General features: G+C 40.2%; 1 pseudogene; it reads left to right on the top strand.

Annotated features, from left to right (window-relative positions):
• Positions 1 to 1,575: 1,575 nt before the first annotated feature.
• LOC121848896 lies at positions 1,576 to 8,671 on the top strand (annotated as a pseudogene).
• The last annotated feature ends 248 nt before the right edge of the window (positions 8,672 to 8,919 follow it).

Here is an 8,919-nt window from a genome sequence, read left to right as displayed (position 1 = left end):
TGATGCAGAAGTACTGACGAGCACTCACATCCTGTAAGAAGGCTGGTTGGCATTTTATGGATGCCAACCATGCTGCATTATATCATAAAATCATAGAATTATACAGCACAGAAGGAGGCCTTTTTGCCCCATTGTATCTGTGCTGGCTCTTTGAAAAGAGCTATCCAAATCAATCCCACTCCGCCGCTCTCTCCCCATAGCCCTGCATACATCATGATATCACCTATGTCATCATGATAGCCCAGTGCTGCATCTTGATGTCACCTATGCAGATATATGCTGGAGCCCTTAATATGGCATTAAATGAATGCAGATCTTCAACATCTAAAGGTCAATGGAAATGAGTCTTGAGCTAGTGAATTTAGCATTGCTGCACTACTGGAACCGAGAGCCTCAATTTTCTCGTGATCAATTGACAGGATAAAGCTGGTACATGTAGCTCCCAAGTTTCTGATTTCTGCTGTTGTCATGTCAAGTAAGTATGGCATTATTGTGACATGATGGAGTGCAATGATTAAGTCATTTGATATTAAAAAGATGTTTGGTATTATGCATTGAAATTGAAACGTTAAAATGCTGACCAACATCAGTGGCAGTTTTCGTTTAACTTAGATTTGTTTTAAATATTAGACGCAGAAGTGTACTCGAGCCTTTAATGTTTTTAAAGTTATTCCTCAATGTGTAAAAGATATACAGTTCACTTTTTTCACCTCCATTTAGCTTTATGTTCTTTTTATGTTGGACTATTAATTTGACGCGCTAAAAGTGGAGGATATGTACAGGGGGGCCATAGGGTGATGTGATCACATGGTGGGATGTTTTACTCTGACATATATCATCTTGACAGTAAGTAAAGTTGATATTCCCCAAACCCGAATATATATTGGAAACCTGTTGTGGTGTTGGGGAGGGTAGGTGTGGAGATGGAGCGTGGAGGAGCTGTGATAGTTATGACTGTTAGGAATTTTAGGACTCAAGTTGTGATAATCACTCAACGCATTTTGGAATTAAGTCAGCGTCGTCAGTTGCAGTATAAATCCAGGCTTACTGCAGCTGATTTCAACAAAATCCTGGACCTTAAAACAATTAATTCCCTTTGAAAGGTAATAAGCTACTGTTAGACTTTGAATGTCACATAAGATCCAATTTAACTTCTGGCTTTTAAGACTGTTTACAGTATAACTGATGTTCAGGGCCGGAGGAAACATAGCTGAAGAGCTTGCATTGAGTAAGGAACAGTGCATCCAAAAATCTGATACAATCCTGTGTAACAAATAAAAAACGTAGGGTGAATGAATTGCTCTGTGCTCAAGGTAAGGGAAGCTCCTCTTCATTGAATTATTGCTAGGTGCTGCAACTTTGTTGAGTTGTCTAACAATCTCCCCTGTCCACTCCCTCCACTTTGCTAACTCTTGCCTGCTTCATGTCACCCAATTTCAAACAGGAAAAATAACTAGTAATGGAGTTTGAAAATTTCCCATTGATTGAGAATTGCAGGCAAACATAATGTGAAATTTTCTTCTGTTTTAACTCAGGCTTTTTTTCTTGGTGCAGACGCTTCAATGGAGATAGGCCACTGCGACGACAGACAATGCAGAAAGGAAGGAGGCAGGCATTCCGGGGGCCTGCTTACATGTTTACTGACAGATCGACTAGTCTAAGTGCCGATGAAGAACGATTTCTGGACGCAGCTGAATATGGCAACATTCCTGTGGTCAGAAAGATGCTCGAGGAGTTTGGATCACTCAACGTGAACTGCGTTGATTTTATGGGTCAGAATGCACTGCAGTTAGCTGTAGCAAATGAGCATCTGGAGGTCATAGAGCTTCTGCTGAAAAGGGATAACCTGTCACGTGTTGGGGATGCCCTATTGTTGTCCATCAGTAAGGGCTATGTGCGAATAGTGGAGGCCTTATTAAGCCACCATGCTTTTACTGCCGGATGTAGGCTAACTGTAAGTCCAAGCCAGCAGGAATTACAGCATGATGACTTTTTATGCCTATGATGAGGATGGTACTAGGTTTTCCCATGATGTCACTCCAATAATCCTGGCAGCCCATTGCCAAGAGTATGAAATAGTTCACATTCTTTGAGGAAAGGCACACGTATAGAGCGACCACACGACTACTTCTGCAAGTGTGGTGAGTGCACCGAGAAACAGCTGCACGACTCCTTCAGCCATTCTAGATCTAGGATAAATGCCTACAAGGGTTTGGCAAGTCCTGTTTACTTGTCACTGTCCAGTGAAGACCCAGTACTAACCGCTCTGGAACTCAGCAATGAGCTAGCTGTGCTGGCCAACATCGAGAAAGAATTTAAGGTGAGTTCAGTCTTAAAGAAGGTGAGGTGGGAGATGAAAGCTTTAATATTATTTAAAACATCACAAACATCACCCAATTATGTTTATAAAATTTACTGAAGATCAGGACAATATGTAGTACATTTTGGTATGAAGAATAGGGGAAGAAAATACACCTTAAATAGTAAGATTTGATATGAAGTGGAGGAGTAGAGTGACATTGATGTGCAAGTACATATATTAAAGTTACAACAACAACAACAAGATTCCATTTATTGAGCGCCTTTCACGTCGGGAGGACGTCCCAAGGTGCTGTACAGTTGGGTCAGGACCTGAACAAGGGGGAAATGGTCAGGGTGAGGGGAGGGAAGGGAGGGAGCGAGGAGGGGTAGAGAGTCGAGAGGGGAGCTGAAGGCACGGTCAAAGAGAAAGGTCTTGAGACCGGCCTTGAAGGAGGAAAGGGAGGAGGCGGTGAAGGCACTGGGGGATAGAGTTCCAGAGCCTAGGGGCTGAGAGGCTGAAGCCCGGCCACGATGGTAGGACGGTTGGGGCGGGGGACGTGGAGCAGACCGGAGCCGGAGGAACGGAGGGTACGGCCAGGTAGGTAGGGGGATAGTAGGTCGGAGAGGTAGGAGGAGCAAGGCCGTGAATGGCCTTGTAGGTGAGGATGAGGATCTTGAAATCGATCCTCTGGGGGATGGGGAGCCAGTGGAGGCGAGCGAGGGTGGGAGTGATGTGGTCGCGAAGCCTGGTGCGGGACAGTACACGAGCTGCAGAGTTCTGAATGACCTGCAGCTTGTGGAGGGAGGTGCCGGGAAGGCCGGCGAGGAGAGAGTTGCAGTAGTCCAGCCTTGAGGTGATAAAGGCGTGGACCAGAGTTTCAGCAGCGTGAGGGGTGAGGTAATGCCGTAGTCTGGCGACATTCCGGAGGTGATGGAAGGCGGTGCCAGTTGTGGCGCGGATATGAGGGAAAAAGGACAGCTCAGGGTCGAACAGAACCCCGAGGTTCCTGACTGGCTTTGAAAGGTGGAGAGTGCAGCCTTGGATGCTGATGCTGTCAGCGCCTGTTAGCAGCAAAGGTAGATGAAATCATTAAAAGGGCCATAAAAAGGCAAACTTTTTTCTTGATTTTATATATATATATAAAATACAAAAGTAAGTAAATAATTTGAACCCAGAAGGGAGTTTCTACCAGTGTCATAGCCAACAACAACAAAATTACATTTATAGAGCGCCTTTAATAAATCGATCATTCACTGATCAATTTAATGGCTGCTTGGTATGTGTAAATTGGCTGTCAATTGGAAGAGAGATTATATGAAGTTGCCCTGTCTCAAGGACAGCATATGATTGTGATCATGTGTGGGGACTATGCTGGTCATCCTGCACGTTTTACATTCTTCCCATGTCTGTTTATTAACGTAAAGTGCAGCTGTTCTGCTTGAGTGTAACTCATTAGGAAATATCAAATCAATGCTTGCAACATCTGGTAAGTCCTGAGATCCCTTTGACAATGTTATCCCCATGGTCAAGGCAAACACAGGCAACTCATATGTTTATCTTTCTAATTGAAGAAGAACATTGGATTAAATAGCAAATCAATAGGGCATAACTTTGTTTTTCCTGGTGCTTCATTTGACTGTGGCTACAACAAATTGTTCCAGACTTCTGGATAATCCTAACATTTGGTATAGTGCCTTTCATGTCCGAAAGATGTCCTAAATCGCTTCAACAGGACATACTGTAAGGCCTGGTGAATGTGTTTGTGGGTGAATGTGGTTGTTTCATATAAATAAAGGATATTTTGATTAATGTAACCAGAATGTACTGTAAATGGTCTATGCTTTTATTTATCTATTATAATGGGATTGCCTTGCCAATCATGCTCCTTACTCTAGACCAGGGGCTCTCAAACTTAGTCACATTGAGCCTCCCTAAGCCAAGAAAGAAAATAATTGTGTTTCCCACAGTTCACCAAGACAACACAAAGAACTGAAAATCCTATATCCACATCAAAGTACAAGGGCTCTGATCAGTAAGTTACAATAAGAATATGAACATCAAAAGCATCAATTCTACTTCACCAAGCACTTTCATGCTTGCTTTGTCTTAAAAGAGCAGCCAAAACAAAACTGCACAAACACTCCAGGAAATCACAACATCTAACAACTGCAGAGCATGTCAGTGCAATATCTTCAGTGGGAGGAATGAACCGGTCTCCTCGCTGATTAGGTCAGGGATAGCTCAAACATAACCCCCCCCACCCCCAAAACAGGGTGAAGGAATTTATTCCTAGACCACTAATTATGCCACATTTGACCAGAGGCTAAGATTGTTACAAAAACATTCTGGGTTGTAGATGCAAGCAGTGGGGCTGAACCAGTGCTTTGAGTTAATGACTTGTCAAATGCCTGGAGTGATCTCACCGATCAAATGCTAAGAAATCAGCTGAGGATCACTGAACAGCTACAGGTGTACTGGTCATTTTGCAATAAGCACTTTGATTCTCACATGCAAATTGTTCCTTTAGGCTGGTCTGTAAGTAAATATTAATCTTAAATTGTGATTAAGTAGTGTTGTGTGCATCCTAAATATTTAATCAATGAGGTAATTTTATTTCGAGAGAACAGAATTGTATTTATTTAGAATCATGGCTAAATAGTATTCTTCATGGCCTGGCAATTCTGGTACGCAAAAAGATTGAGTAAGCAGGTGAGCAGATAATAATCATTTATCTGTTTAATTTAGCATCTTTCCACCCACATCCATGGCCATCCCCTCGATCTGATGATTACCTGGGGCCTCACTGTTTCAGATATTGCCATCACTGTTAAAGCCATCTGAGACTTGTATTTCATCTCCTGTACCTCCTCCTTTCACCCTTCCTGTCGCTTAACCCTCTACAATCCTTTATTGCCCCTGGAAAAAAATATCCCTTCATGTTTAAATAGTCATTTGAACTCTTACCTCACTGGACTTCCTCCCATAATGACCTATCCTCCTCAATCACTGTCCTCCACAACTTCCTCTCTGTCATCCTTGACACCCTTGCCCCAGTCACCTCTCCTACTCTCGCAAGACTCCCTGTTATACCTCTGCTCCCTCAAGTCCCAGGTGCATTCTGTTGAAGGATTCTGCTGAATGCACCTGGCACAAATCCATATGGAGCTATGCAGGTCCTGTAGGATTATGTGGTCCATCACCAGATCTGGCTGGACTGCACTAAGACCTACTGCTCTGCCCTTGCCTCAGCTAAAGCAACCTTCAACTCCAAGATCATCCTAGCCAAGGGCAACCCCAGGCTCCTTATATCTACCACAACTCCTCTGTCCAAATTCCCATGCCTTATCCCTCTCCTCCAATTGCAAATGTGAGGAGATGATAGATTTCTTTGAGTCCAAAATCATTCATCTTATCCCATTCAGTTAGGTTCTCTTTCTGAACAACTTGCACTTACATAATGCATTTCATACAGGATGAATATCTGAAATTTTGAATTTGATTCATGTGGAGCTATGCAAGTGCTGTAAGATTATGTGGTTCCAAATTATCATGGGAAAAGATCCTTAATATGCATCTGATATTCCTCCACAAAATATCCTGACAGTTTTGGTTATTAAATATCCTGATTTGCTTGATATAAATGACTTGAACGAGAATGGAATTTATAGACTTTACTGTATTTACTAATTTACTTTCTAATGTAATAATGAGACAATATAAATGCTTCAATTACCTATGCATGCACTGGAATCTTTCACATTTGCTATAAATACACAGTCACTATACATTACAGTAAATCTTGTGAAACGTTTGAGATATGTAGACAGCATGACAAGGGACTGTGTCAAAATGCAAGGATTATCATTATTAATAAATTACTCTTACATATCTCAAATGAACAGATTGCCAATGTGCAGAGACTGAATTGGTTGTAATTAGCAGTAAACAACACAGTTTCCATTTGCAGAACACAAACTGCCTTTACTAAATGTGTGGACTGGGTGTCTGAGATTATTATGGCAGTGCTTTACAGATAAACCCTACAAAATACACAGTCAATCCACTTTACAATATATTCTATGAAATACATTGAGACACCTCAACAATGTTATAAGGCACTATATCAAATGCAAGGATTTTTATTATTATTAAGATGTCAACTCAACCTTTGCTACAGCATGATTTATTCTTTACCTTAAAGTTTCTCTTTCTCACTTTAAACCCATTTTATTTTTTGAAACAGGAGCACTATTAAACAGCCATGTTTTGTAGCACACTCATTTTACTTGTTTTGCAAAGACTGGGAGGTATTAAAGTAATACGACTATATTCAGATTAAATGGCATGTTATAAACAAATTCATTACTTTTAATCTGAACCAGCTCTAAATGATAGAGGCACATTTTGTGTCCAAAAACTCATTACTTTATAACAGTAAATGTAGAATGAGACAAAGCTATTTGCCTTATTCGTGCTTGTAATGTACAATTTACATGTTCATGAATTCTAAACAATTAAAATTCCTGAATGATGAAAAAGCCACAACTAAAGATTCCAAGAATATAATATAAATCTTGACGTAATTGCTTTTGACTTTGCAATCCACACTATTTAATCCACAGAAATTACTTTTTTTCAGATGATAGCACCATTAACCATTGACTCAGCAGCATAGTATATAGTGTGTTGCATCAACATTGTCTATATTCATTCCTCTGACCTTCAATGCTGTCATTTTTTTCTTACTTCCTGAAATCACAAATTCATCTAGGCATAATCTTAATGGTGCCCTCTGGTATTTTGCCCAAGTGCCAATTCTTCACGCGAGCTCAGACAGTGAGGATCAGCAGGATATGTGACAATAGGAAGTTTCCCAGATGATCTTATTGTAGATGATTGATGAGCACTGTGGGACATTGCTGTGCAAAGATTGGTTGTTGCATTTGCAAAACAAACAGTCCCTCCACTTTGTAGTTTTGTCTATAAAGAGCTTGAGCTGTGACCTCGAGCATGAAAGGTTCTACACCAAATGTAAAGATTGTTATTACCTGAATTTTCCAGCAGTGGTCACTTAATAGCAATGGCAACCTTACTGATTTTTCCTGTTCACTTTTAAAGCAACAACAACAACAACAATTTGCATTTATACCTTCATGCCGGATAGTGTTTTGGAGTGTTGACAGCTCCAAGACACTACCCAAGACACAATGCAGTCAGTGGGTCGATTGAGACAACAACTTTCACTTATATAGAGCCCTCAACGCAGGGCAGCATCTCAAAGCTTGTCTGAGACTGTCTTCACTGTATGTCTGAATTCCATTGCACTAAGTGACTGAATAATCCAAGTAGATTTCCAGTCCTGATGTTAATGATATATTCAGAACACAAAGGAAGGCTAACTCACAATATTTCTTGACACCATTCCTTAATAAGGAATCCAAGTCGCACAGATAGGGACTTGTTCTGGTAACCGTAAGTACATCATGCTTACATGTAAGAACTCTGTAGATCCTGCAGGAGATTCTAGTGGAATTCTTTGTAAAGGAATACTGTTAAGATACAATGCAAATTGCTCAATTAATCAAAATAACTCAAAACTTCTTTGACGTGTTTTCAGTCAGCTTTCCCCTCCTATCCACCATGGTTCCCATCCCTGCCTGCGTGGCCAGCCAGCATTGTCAAGCATTGTTGAGCACTTTGAGTCATCCTCCTGATGTGAAAGGAGCCACATAAATGTAAACTGTATTTTGAATCAGATCTCTTAAAGGAGGTCTTGAATGTATAAAACAAGTCTGTATAACATTTTACTTGGAGTTCTATTTTCTGATTTCATCTGAATAATAAGCCCCTATTTCAAAGTAACACTGTAGTGATGTTATAAAACTAACACTATTAAGTATAACACTAACACAGTATCAGTGGAAGAGGGAATATGTTAAAATCACAGATCACAACATACTAATCATTTCAATTTTATTTTTCTCCAGAATGATTATAAAAAGTTATCCATGCAATGCAAAGACTTTGTTGTTGGACTTCTAGACTTATGTCGGAATACTGAAGAAGTAGAAGCCATTCTGAATGGAAATGTGGAGACCGTTCACGATAGTAACCCTTATCTTCGACCAAGTCTTAGTAGGCTAAAACTGGCCATTAAATATGAGGTCAAAAAGGTAGGGAAGGCACTGTGAAAATATTTCATTTATTCAATGTGTTGTAAGCTACATTTTTCCCCTGTTAAAATTGCTAATATTGTAACCGTATTCTTGATTTGTTTTTTCTTGCAAGCAGAATGATAAGATTTTGGAAAAAAATGGTTCTAATGAACTCAAGCTTAAAGTTGCAAATATGATTGATCTGAAATGTTAAGAGGCTAACTGGCTGCTTGCTTTTGGAATATATCATGGCTTTATCAATTGATACTAAAATTCAATTGCAGTGGCATAAGGACATACTCATCACTACATTAAGATTACTGGCATTATTATTATCACAAGTCATTGAGTCAATATAATAATAATGCCAGTAATCTTAATGTAGTGATGAGTATGTCCTTATGCACTGCAATTGAATTTTAGTATCAATTGATAAAGCCATGATATATTCCAAAAGCAAGC

The sequence above is a fragment of the Callorhinchus milii genome, unplaced genomic scaffold, assembly GCF_018977255.1.
Source record: "Callorhinchus milii isolate IMCB2004 unplaced genomic scaffold, IMCB_Cmil_1.0 Scaffold4, whole genome shotgun sequence".
In the NCBI taxonomy this organism is placed as follows: domain Eukaryota; kingdom Metazoa; phylum Chordata; class Chondrichthyes; order Chimaeriformes; family Callorhinchidae; genus Callorhinchus; species Callorhinchus milii.
Note: the sequence above shows the minus strand (reverse complement) of the source record. Positions and strands in the feature narration are given on the sequence as shown.